This window comes from Zosterops lateralis (genome assembly GCF_965231275.1).
Source record: "Zosterops lateralis genome assembly, chromosome: 3".
Classification (NCBI taxonomy): Eukaryota; Metazoa; Chordata; class Aves; order Passeriformes; family Zosteropidae; genus Zosterops; species Zosterops lateralis.
In genome coordinates this window covers 59,651,462-59,664,649 of record NC_139764.1, presented here as the reverse complement: position 1 = coordinate 59,664,649, position 13,188 = coordinate 59,651,462, and the positions used below count along the sequence as shown (strand labels likewise).

At 37.7% G+C, this 13,188-nt stretch overlaps 1 protein-coding gene across 2 annotated transcripts in view; it reads left to right on the top strand.

Annotated features, from left to right (window-relative positions):
- LAMA2 (laminin subunit alpha 2) overlaps positions 1-13,188 on the top strand; it is a 267,187-nt gene that overhangs the window by 26,015 nt on the left and 227,984 nt on the right. The gene's annotated exons all lie outside the window — the stretch shown is intronic.

The window sequence follows — 13,188 nt, the reverse complement described above, 5'->3', positions numbered from 1 at the left end:
GTTTCTGATATTTAATACTACAGAAAAAAAATGGGTAAAAAATATGAAATGTACGTATACGTTATGCTGCAAAGAGGAAAAAAATGTGGAAAGCTGAGTATAAGTAGTATTGCAGTCTCCCATGTTATTGTGAATTATATTATTATCCAGTCTCTTATTGTGAAAACAAGAGACAGGATATTTACTGGTACATCTGTGTGAGCCAAGTCGAAATGAGGGTTTCTTTTGTGTAGTTAAACAGTCCACTTTTCTATCTTGGCACATCTCTCACTGAGCAGAAACTGATGTTGTAATTTCTACTCTTTCTTGAAAGAAAAGAAAAAACGATTAATTATATGAATCATAATACTTAAAAATAATGAACTTGCAATATGCAAAAAACATACTATACAGAGCAGTCTTTTAGTTTGAAGTCAAATTGATTCAATTATTTTTCTTTAGCATCTATTGTTTATTGACCACAATGCTTACTGAAAAGAGATGTATTACAGGTCTTTATGTAGATTTGTGACAGATTTTCCAAATTTTAAAAGGAGGATTCATGCCTGTAAATGTAGTTTATAGCAACATACTCTTTCAGCGCTCCAAAGGGAACTGGTATGGTTAAGCATTGATATTTACTTGAATGACCCAAATTTCTCTTGTTGGGTTTGGTAGCAGATTTTTGGATAGATTTCATTCTAACAGCAAAACAAGAGCAGCAGGTATTTGGTGAGGGGTTTTTGTCTTCTGTTCGATTAGAGGAACTGTAGATCTGTTGTGGGTGTTGGGTTATTTGGTGGGTTTTTGGGTTTGTTTGGTTGTTGTTGTTGTTTTGGTTTTTGTTGTTTGCTTGTTTTGTTTTGATTAGTCCTTACTGTGGGAGATTACTGGGCAAAAGAATAGCTTTATTGAAAAAAAAATGAGGTGTTTTTTTTTTAAGGAAGAATTAGTTAAAGTCCGGACAGACTACTTGAAGGAGTAATTTTAATCACTAAAATCTCATTGAAGCAGTGAGATACAAATATGTCAGCCTGAGGCCAAATGTAGGTATGCTTTCATGTCAGTGAAAAGGAGTTGTATAGAAAAGAAAAGAAAAACCAAATAGCCTAGTTTGCCTGGAATTTTCCGTTTAAATGGTAGATATAACAGAAATTCAATAAAAGGAAAGTTAGCCAATTAAACACTGTGGACCAATGGACAAATTACTTAAAATTCAAATTATTCAAAAATAAAATTATTTGATTGAGGTATGGAGTCAAGAACATTTGAATGAAGAAAGCAGACAGACCATCAGCAGATGGGTAAGTAGACAGACCATCTCAGCAAACAAATCTCTGTCAAAGAAAATGGGTATATCATCCCTGAGGAAGAGTCAGAAAATTTAGGATTGTAGTAGTACTACTTAATCAAGATGGTGAGACTGCGTAAGGGGGCTCTGAAGCAAAAAATTAAGGCAAAAAACCCACTATAGTGGAAAAGCAAACTATTGTTACCTTCCCATAGGCTGGGTAACTGTCACAAAGGCTGATTTTTAAATCTCTTTGAATGTCCTTTCAAGAAGCAGTATAATGGTACAACTAAGAATATGGGATGCAACTCAAAATGTTGTGAGAAGAGGTGCAAGGCAGGATGGCTCAAAATACTGTTATTTAAAGATTATTCTGTAAAATGGCAATAATATTCTCACTGTTTAATGTTAAGAAAATTTTGAAAAAGTAAAAAATGATAAGGCAATCTGTGAGGGTGGAAATATATTTTTACATGTTTTCTTTTTAAATATGTCGGAGCTTATGCATGCTATTTGCAAAAAAAAGAATAGACCTTAGAGTGTCCAAAAAGGCAGCAGCATAAAATGCTTGTGTATTAATAGGCATTAGAAACTGAAGGACATCATATAAAAGCAAGTAAAACAGGAATTTTGCAAATTGGAATAAAATCACAGTGAGGCAAAAGAAAAGTTAAGAACCAAAGTGCTGCCCTTTCCTACCAAAAAAAGTCTGTGCTGGAGGCCTAAAAAATCCGAAGAGAAGTGTTTTCAAGCACATTAGAAAAATAAAGCTGGTAGCCAAGTGAGATATAATAGGAGTGCCAAGGACAGCAAATCCATAGCAGGTGGATTCTGTGGCTTGAGCTTCCTATGGAGGGACATAACAATGTAGCCACAGTGTAGCTTTTCTTTGTTTTAGAAGCTGGAGAATCTTCTGAAGGAAGAACAGATCCAAAAGAACAGTTTAAAGGCCTTGGCAGATTTGTTCCCCAGCTTTTATTGCTGATCACGTTGTGGGGGATATCGCTGTGGTCAGTTGGGGTCAGCTGTCCCAGCTGTGTCCTCTCCTGACCCCTTAGGCACCCCCCTCCTTCTCTCTGAGGGAGGCAGGATGAGACACTAAAAAGTCTTGGTGTTGTGCAAGTGCTGCTCAGCAGTAGCTGGAATATCTCTGTGTTATCAACGTTGTTTTCAGCACAGATCCAAAGCAGAGCCACATGCAAGATACTGTGAAGAAAATTAACTCTATCCCAGCCAAAACCAGCACATGTAAGTCACATATAGTCAACCAGTTGACTATATAAGTCATTTTATATCATGTATCATAACTGAAATCTGAAAAACCCAGACATTTGAGAGTTTGACAAAACCCTGCCAAGCGTTTTTTGTGATTAAAGTAAGCACTACTATTTTTGTAACTTTCCAACAATTAATCATGATGGGAGCACAGAACTAAAAGCACATTTCATGCTCATAATTCTTTAATCTCCTGCGTTTCACAGAAGATTTCTGTTGGCATTCCTAGCCTAGACTGTTCACTCTGTCCTGCTTAGAAATGGATTTTTTCCCTCCCCTGACTTTTCTTCCAGAAGCTGCTGTAAAATATCTCCAAAGTCTGAACAGGTCAGGTTCACAGTTGGAGAGGTATCAAAATTTGTTGTATTCCACAACCGAGTGTCCTATCTATTCTTTCTTTCTAAATCATTATAAATGGTTTTAAAGGAAATGAATGCTTACCATTCACAGGGATCCCATCTGGTTTTCAACAGCATTCATCCGTTTGTGTTCCAAATGACATTACACAGGGGTTGCTAGAACTTTGAGTCCAACACTATACAGTAACTGTAATAAACATTTCCACACATGGATTTCCATCACAAAAAAAAAAACCCAAAAATTTTTGCTAAAATTGCTTCAGTCTAAAATTCTTCAGAGTTGTGGTTCAAAACAAGCATGTTGCACCAATGTAAGGCATATTACCACAGTTTATTTAATGGTAACATTCAGGAGCAGATGTACTTGTTTACTGTTTGAGCAACTTAAATCCTCTCATTCTCCCTCTTTTACATCAGCAGTTGTTTTTGGCAGCCATTTGCAACTGCTTACAGCTGCTAAAAGTTTCTGTGGATTTTCTTTCTACTGGTCACAATGTGGTACTGGCAATAATTTGTCTGTAATTCCATAGTGTATCTCGTTCAGAAGGAAAAAGATAGTGTGAAGTGCCATGAGTTTTTAGAATAATCATACAATGAATAATAAATCATAAAATTTATTTATGAATAGGAAGATGGGGATGAGTGTTTGGGTGAAGTTTTTTTAATATTGTTTGGTTTGGCATACTTAGAAGATTTTTAGTTAAATCTGAGGATCAGAATGCTTTTTATTATAATACCTAGGGAAACATAACTTTCCTTTTTTGTTATTTATTTGAAATTACTTGTCTCATTTATGATCATTGTCCAAAAAGAGGTGTATTACTTTGAAAAGTAGTAAAGAAAAATGTAATTTTTTTAATATGTTATCTCATTTCAGGGCTTTCTTAAAAAGAAGCATAGTTTGGATTTTAATGTTGTGCTTTTTGAGTAATTTTGGAGAATGTGCTTGTCAGACCACTTCATTTCATCCTTTAAGCAGAGATGTGATCATGTTGAACTCAGTAATGCCTAGGTATTTCACCTCTGCTTAATCAGAACTCAGACTAACATAATTTTCATAACTGGTTTGCAGGTAGAGTTGCCATTGGAATCAGCACAAAATACCTTTTTGCCATGTTAAGAGATGAAGTCTCACTTCTAAGTACACTTAGAAGAGCCAGTGGAGCACAAACTACCATGGTCGTGTAGAGTATTCCAGGCCTTGCATCTTGTCTGAGCCCCTCATGGTCTGTAGAAAGCATAACTAGTGCTGAAACTACAGCTCCGTGTAGTGCTGCCACTTATGTAAGACAGTTACAACAAGAAAATAAAAACTTGAAATTATATAGATCCACTTTCAAGCTAATCAAATTTCTTACTATTCTGTGATTTATTAATAGCTATTGCTCTAACAATGAGCAGTCTGTTTACAAGTATGCAAGATGATGTCTTTGACAAATTGTTTTTTGTCCAAAAATGACAAGCATGAGAATTTCAGGAGCCGTAAAAAAGCAGTGGCTTGAATAGGCAAGTGAAATTGGAAAGAGAAAAATGACAAAAGCAAGTTAATCAAAACTGAAGCAATGAAGTCCTATTTAGCTTAAGCTGTAGGGTATAGTTGTCAATGACACAATGGTATTTGCTAAACAGTTTGTTAAACTGACATTTGCCTGTATTCTTAGGGGGAATGAATTAGTTGAGATACAATCTGACATGCATAGCCCTTGACATTTTAATGCAAGTTTAAGCATTGCATTTCAAGCAGCTCTTGTAATCATTAGTGAGGCACAGAAGGGAGTTGTGCTTTCACTTACTAAACCACTAATTTATTAAGATTGTGAGATGTTTATTAGAAATATAGCAAAATTTGCCAAATATACCATTTCCTATACACAGTTATAAATATGTATTTATTAAGAAAAATTGGATGCTGAGTTTGGCTTATGCTTCCATCTACTCTTCTAGTTGTGAAATCAACTTTAATGATAGGTTAGGTTTTGCACTAAGAAAACTCACAGAAATGTTGTCTTTAGGGATTAAATATAAGATACCAAGAGATTAATTAATCAGCAGTAATTTTCTGTCTACTGCAAATGAGCTATTTGCAACAGATAATTAAAGGTGGTATTGGATAGAATTATGAGAGCTACTGAAACACCTGTTGAAAATTTATTTTCAGCATTGTTCATCTTCATATTGATGTGCTTGCATAACTTGAGAATGTAAATCATGGGGCACTTCTCCCATTAGATCATTTTAATGCTGACATTTTTGTCTTCTCCACTCTCAATTACCAAGTTGCAAGACCTTTTGTGCAGGACTGAAACTTTTTTTTCCTGTAGGCTGCTGTCAGAGATTAGATTTTAGTGACACACTGACCTTTTTGACAATAGTTTAGGGTCAGACCACTGCATTACACAGAGCGCCAAGGTTGAAGCCCATGGTCTTGATATGATGTACAAAATAAACTACTGAATACTGAAATGAGGGGAGTTCTTTACCACTACTAGCCAAAAATTATTGTAGGATGATATTCCCAGTCCATCCTTGTAACAAATTACCCTAAGTAGCTTTCTCTTTTTATGAAAGAATTAAGTCTTTCAGTCTATCATAGTGAAAAGTGTGTTGGTTAGTGGTTCTGTTTTCTGGAAAAGAAAGTGAGCATAAAACCTCCATGCCACACAGTGACACAGCTGGGGTTTTTTATATCCTACAAACAGCTTGAGATTGATTGCACTCAAATTGCTTGGCAAAGTAATGGGCTTCGAATACCAAAGCTCTAAGTAGAAAAATACACCACTTAGATGCATACATGAGTATTTTAAATTTGTATGAGAGCATGGTACATACTTAAAATTCTTAAAACCTTTGTTAAAGTGTGTTAATTTTAAGTAACTCAGCAATTGATAATATACATTAATGCCAAGTGGCAGCATTTTTACTGTTGCATTAACAACAGAGGCAGCCAATGATGCATGTTTGCATATCATTTCATGCCAGAAACACGCACAGAAGGAAGGGCAGAAGGAGTGGGTTTAGGTGCTCAGCCATGGTGGTGAGGCACAGTCTGGGCCCAGCCCTCAGCACTGGCTGCAATGACTGCCCCAGTACAGCAGAGCCCTCAGCTCAGGCTGAGTTCCAGAGCCAGGATGCAGATTTTAACCTCTGAGACTGCAGGAACTATCTGGGACCTTGCTGAGGTTAAGGGAGAGAGCATCCTTGCCTACAGAATGGGTGATGTCTTTGGGTATTTGTGCCACCAAGTAGAGGACTGCAGAAGAGTGTCAGTAGATGTCCAGCAGACTGCACAGCATCAGAGTTGACAAAAGTGAGTAACTAAGTTTTATCTGACACTCTGCAGCCTGAAGCCACAACTGTATGAAAAAAGAGAGGCAGGCAGAGTCTGTGCCTGTTGGTCCAGAAATGGAGACTCCCATGATGGTGAAGACTGCAAACTGGTGACTTCTGACACCAAGAGAGGCGCCCTTTCTTTGCCTGCAGATGGGCAGCTACATGACAATTCAGTGCCTGGTAGCATGCAGTGGCCTGGGAGCTCTGTTCAGTGAGACATGAGCCAGCTGTGCCTACATAACTCAGGAGCATTGGGAGGAAGCTGAGTGAGAGTAGGGGTGTACACTAAGTGGTGCATAAGCCAGCAAGGTACCCTTGAAGGCAGTGAAAGCCAAGAATATCCTGGGCTACATTAATCAGACAGTCACCAGCTGGTTGAGGGAGATGATGAGAACACACCTGAAGAGCTGAGTCCTGTTCTGGGCTCCTCAGTAATAGATAGACATGGACATGTTGGAACAAGTCCAGGAAATGTTTGGGAAGACAAATAAGGACTTGGAGACTGAGTCCTGTAAGTAGAAGCTGAGAGGGCAGGGTTTGCTTAGACTTTGAGAAGTCCCAGGGAGATTTTATTAATATTTAAAACGTATTTGGTGGGGTGCAGGGTAATACTTTTCTCTGTCCTGGAGACTATTACAAGTAAAGTCTAAATAAGTTATTTTTCATCAGTCTATGAGATTTGCCTTCTGCCAAAAATGGCAAAAAGTTTCTTAGGCTGTCTGTCTCTTCTTCATTGGCAGAAACGCAATGAAATGTGTTGTGAAATTCTAGTTGTGGGTCTCCTCATCACCTGGCTGGAGCACACTGCAAGACCTTTCAGGCGTCTTGGTTACTGAAGCTAGGATTGGATGGATCCAAGTATTGCCCCCCGCCCTTAGCCAGACCCAGCAGCTGAGAAAGTTTACCTTGATAATTAATACCAGCTTTTAAAGGGTTTTAGAAAAATGTGACACTATAGGCATGACAGAAACAAGGAGTGTTTAGGAATGTCTGAGTGGTTTATAGAGGAGAGGCACTACAGAATTAATAACATAAGAAAGTTAGCAGAAATAAAATGGTGGATGAAATCCCTGTGAACTAAAATTCAGCACCTAAACTGGGACAGCATCACTTTAATGTTGTACAAGCAGAGGTGTGGAACTGAGGTGTTCTTGCTGAAGGAAGGCTAGGAATATAATATCAACTTTCTACAGCCCTTTGGCAGACTCTCTAGGTGTCACAATAAAATGTAGTGCAAAAGAGAATTTCTTAAAAACCTGAATGTTATTGATGCAGCTAGTAAAGGAACACATGCTTTAGTTGAAAACAGAGGACAGATCCTGGTCCAAATAATTAACTGGCAAATGATTATGTAATTACACTCACATGCAAGCTACATATTAGAATGGTCCCAGAAATTATACATCATGTTTAATGCATAAACCAAGGTAAGATAATAGATATCAAAATTAACTGGTGTTATTGGTAAATGGGCATCATATCCTTTCCTGTAATGAGATAGAGGTCAGAAAATAAGTTCCAGCAAATAAAATGTTAAATTGCAATAAAGATGTGAAAAAGATTCTGAGTGACTGAGTTGAAATAAACCTTTTTCAGACACATCAGATTCAGGAAGTCTGCCAGAGAATTGGTGGGCTGAGAGATGATCAAAGAGTGTTCAAGAAAGATAAGGTCATCGCTGAAAAACTAAATTAATGATTTGAATCAGTTTTTTCTATAGAGACTGTCAGGAGGGTTTCTGTACTGGAAACATTATTTACAGGAGAGGAGTTGGAGAAACAGTTGCAAACTAGGTTGTTAATTGAACAGGTGCAGAAAAAATGGATAAATTGAATAGTGAAAAGGAACTCAAGGCTAAAATAGGTGAATTATAACAGTTATTATTTAACCCGTCACTGTCAGATATCCTCAGTAACTGAGGATCATGGAGCATCAAATGAAACACTGTTTTTTTAGTAGCATTCCTCAGTCATCCAAGATCTACACTACAGATCTGGAGGCCTGATACCTGTGCAAAGCTAATTAATAGTAAAAAAAAAAAAAAAGAAATGAAGAATAGATCTGGTAGAAAGATACATTTCTTTGTTCCAATTTCAGAACTGGAAGTATTAAGTGAATTTAGTAGGAGGCAGATTTAAAACCAGCAAAGGAAGGATCTCTTTCCTGACAACATGTAAATGTGATGAGAAAATCCTAATTAAGTGATGGTGTAGATATTGAAAGGTGACCTGGATTAAGGTGAGGCTGAGTTCATGGAAATCCTTTGAGGTTTACCAGATGTATAGAAGCTACCTATTGCAGTGGTTCGGCTTTCCAATGGTGCAGCTCCGGCCAGCCCTGCCGCCACTACATCCAGGGGCTCACTTTGCCAGAGGCGTGGGCAAACTCGACCACGGTGCGGATAGTGCGCAGAATAGAAAGGCGGGACTCTCAGGGGGTGCAACCAAGGGATGCGTGGTCCCAAGGCCGCGCTCCGGAGAGAGACGCTGGCCTTGAGATGGCACGGCTTTTTATTGAGTAGGTTCGGGGGTGGGATCGCGTGGGACCAATTAAAACTCTTTGCCAACGTATAATGAGGGGATGCACAACTTTTGAACCAGTAACAGGTAACTTGGGGAGGAGGAATACATGATGAGGGGGTGGGGAAGTTATATAACTTAAAGATTGACAGGTAACCGAAAGGTGGTAAACAACTATTATGGGATGGGGTTACCAGGACAACCAAGATTTTGGCGGGAAGGTTTGGGGGAATGGGGGAAGGAGAGAAGGGGAGAAGGAGAGGGAAGGAGAGGCCATCTTAAACAATAGTAATAATTACAGAATTATAAAACACAAATTATAAAACCAAACTGGAGTGAAAACCCAACTGGAATTGAATTTAAGCACCACCACAACCTATAGCTCAGCAAATCCTTGAGGAAGTATTATGTATGCTTGCCTTCATCCTACTGGTAGCATGCTGGCTTGGATGCTTTATGGGGCAGACTGCCAAGCTGGATAGGTCTTTTGGTTCTGACATGGTCCAGAGATTCTAATGTACTTGAGATGCCCTTTGAATATATTTGGTAGTGTCCCTGTTGTTCAGCATTCTTGCAGGCAATCTAAAAAATCAGAAAACTGTGTAATAGCAGCATTTGTTGGTAATGTGAAATTTAAGATAATTTGTTCTATTAGCAGCCTATGATACTACATGAAAAATACTATATGAAAATGAGTGTTGCTAAAAGCAAAGTAATACATGTAAGAAAAAAAAAGAATTATGCATGAATGCTGATGGGCTAGTCTTAGACTAAATTGTCTTCAGAGTAGAGAACTTATCCTCCACAGTTTTCAGATAAGAAAAAGTTGATTTATCATCATACTGAATTTTAAAAATTAAAAGATGTCAACTGCTTGCAATTTCCTAAAATGAAAAATTAGAACACTTTCAATTAAATAATTATGAGTTCCAGATTTTAAAGTAAAGGAAAACAAACAAAAAACAACACTGCCAGAGCCAGCTATTTATTTATTTATTTATTTTTGAAAAGCAAATTTCCTCACACTGGGACAAGTGTTTGTAGTGATGAAAAACATAACAGCTGATAAAAGGGAGTAGAACTATAATACGGAAAAGGGCAATTGGTAGACATTAAACACTATGACTCAGATTCACGCTGTAGCTTGGGAAGCTTTAGACTGATTAGTCAGAGGAAGTGATTGTATTGCATTAGAGGGATCAGTGTCTAAATCCTCTGTTTCTTATAGTCCTTCATAACCATTTTCTTCTGACCTCTTTTGGAAATTCCTAAAGATGCCATTTGTTAGAATATAGTCATGGACAAATGCCTTTTTAAGGAAAAGTTTTCTTTAGTTGAAATCTGAGTATCTTTCATTTGGAACCCAAAATTATGATTATTACTTCAGTCTTGGAAATGGTAAATAAAAGTTGTCCGTAAAACCTGAACAAAATTTGACATTTTTCCCTCATGGAGACTTGGATTATCCAAGTTGTAGTAGCCCAGTGGATGGATTAAAGTATTAATATTTTCCTGGAAAACTTGGCTTTGGATCTTTGCTCTGCTGTAGAACTGTGGAGTGGCTCATAATGCAGTGTGTGCGCAGATAGCACAGGGCATCAGCTGATGTGTGCAAGTGTGCTCTGGAAAAACTCAGTGGCGTCTCAATGGGAGAGTCATATTAAAAATATTGTAAATCTAAACCTATTTAAACTTCTTTAAATTAAGATTCTTGCTGAGGTTTTTTCTGATTAATGACAGATGTTCCTAAAGTACTCTTAATTTCTTCCTTATTCTCTTTTCAAGGAGTAGGAATGACTTGGTTGGACAGTTTTCAAGTTGATTCTAAATGTTTCTAGGAAGAAATGAGTGATTTCATCACAGATGTTTATAGGAGGAGAAATATTTTAGAGTAGTTAATTTTACCAGTGTAAAATTTTCACTTCAGATTAATTTTGATAAAACTATTCAGTTTTGAATTTTCTATTCTCAGTGTCATTTTGCTGTACATAATTGAGCAGATGCAATATTTTATGCAGGACATAGCTGCATTTCAATAATTATGTGAACTTAATTGTTTGATGCTTTAAAATGAAATTGTGAAACATTTAAAGACAAAGCTTAAAAATTATATAAATGGAAGTCATCATCTAACTTGATTAGTCTTGCCAAATAGATGAACTGCTGGCAGATAGATCCCTTCAAAAATAGGGTCTATTCTAGAATTAATACCTCTAGTTTTATTTTGTTAATTTACATTATAGTTCTGTAAAACTACCATTCCAAGGAGTGAGTTTTTTGCCTCAACAGTGTCTGAAGACTAAATTTGTTGTTTTTAAAATAATCAAAAGGTATGACTGCTGGTTGTCAACTGTGTCATTTGTGGTCAAGCTGTGTCTGTGATTCATACTTTTAACTTTCTGTGGGCACTTGCTTCTTTTGATACATGTGATTTCACTTGCATCTTTCTCCCCTATTCCCAAAATCTTTACTTTTGAATTAACTCTTTTTGAAGAGTTAGGCTGCCATGCGTGGCTTATTGCCACGGTGCTGTTGTTCTATCAGACTAAGCAAGGCACTACTTTAGACTTATTTCTTCTTTATCTCTCGAAATCAAAGTTCAGTGTTTAGTATTATATTGCTTTAAACCATAACCCATGTATGTTTCTGGTTGTATAAAAGAAAACTCTTGGATCCTGTTTTAAAGGAAGGCAGTGATAGTGTAAAAAATACTCTGAAGAAATTTGTTTCCTTGCTCACAAATAAATATTATGCAAAAAAGTCTTTAGGCATGTGTTTTTTGCTAAAATTCTCCTTCTTTTGGAAAGATCTGTCAATTTCCACTTGACTTACTGCCACTTTTTTTAGGCTTCTTTTGAAGTTTTCTATCCACACATGTTCTCTCTCTTTTCACCAGGGACTTGACTAGTTCTCTGGTCATGTGCTTTTGTCCTATTTGTAGCCAGACATTTCTCATTCATGACCTACTCATTGCTTCCTTTGGGGTTTTTTATTATAACCTTTTGCTTGCATCAAGTCTTTTTCATAGCATTTTATTCTATTTGTTTCCAGCTGTGTCCTTTAGTTACTTGTAGTCAAGTGTAGGACTGAGTCAGAGCTCAGGGACTATGATCTGAGTAGGAGGTAGGGATATCACCTGTTCCTGGAGATAACATGGCAGAAACCCAGAGGTGCTGATTCATGCACAGGAAAGATATAATTGACGGCTGCTCCTGACAGAGTGGTTCCCAGTGATTTGATGTAGATACAGTGGAGCAGAATGCTGGACATGGTGAGATTTAGGATTTCCCCTCTTGGTAGTAAAAATCAGAGTATCACAGAATTGTTAGGGTTGGAAAGGACCTCTGAAGAGCATCTAGTCCAAGCTCCCTGCCAAAGCAGTCACCTAGATCAGGTTATACAGGAATGTATCTAGGTGGGTTTTAAATGTCTTGAGTGAGGGAGATTCCATGACCTCCCTGAGCAGCCTGTTCTGGTGCTCTGTTGCTGTCAATGTAAAGAAGTTCTTTCTCAATGCTGAGGTGAAACTTACTGTGTTTAGAGACATTGCTCCTTGTCCTGACATCACTGAAAAGAGTCTAGCATCTTCCTCTTGACACCTGCCTTTGAGATAAATGAGTTGATAATATCACATAGGCAATGCAAGACAGCAGTTGTTCGGTAAGTCTATCCAGCACCTCCAAAAACTCCAGAAAACAAGAGCTGCTTTCCTGGGAGCAATAGATTTAGTCTCTTTCCTCCGTGTGAGACAGCCACTGCTGAGTGAGTGCCAGCTGGTGTTTGGAGTGCAGCTGTTTGCCTAAACCAGCAGTGATATGACCATGCTCAATGACAGAAAATGGCTGTGTGGCCTGACCTCTCACTCAGAGCACTGAGGTATGAGGCAACACATGTTCATGGCAAAGAATAAATAATGCTCTTATTCGTTCCAATGTTCTGCACATTTGGCTTAACATCTGAACATTCTTTCAGTCTACCAGCCTGTAATAAAAATGCCCCAATTAAAATTTAACACTTGAGAATACAGGAAAATTAATGGTTTCTTTCTCCCTCTGGGTGCTCATTAACAGTATTTTGCTATACTTGACATGCTTCTTCTTGCAGGCCTTTTCCAAGAACAGTCCTGTAGCAGCCCATCTGCTTTTATTTAGTTGATTCAGAGCTATTGTGTCCCGTGATCAGCTACAAAGACAGGAGGGGAAGAAGATCTCTTATTTTTGTTGCCTTGACCTTGATGCTTCAGTTGGGGTTGGAGAGTCTCTATGAAGGAGCCACAGAGCTTGCCTAGAAGATTTCTAGACTTTAGGATAGAGACAGAGAGGAGAGAGGATAAAGGGGGAGGTAATCTTTGCAGAAACCACAGTATAGGCAGAGAATGGTAGTGTCTTTGGAAAAACAAATGCTAAACAAAGTTCTCAGAAGTGATAAACACTTT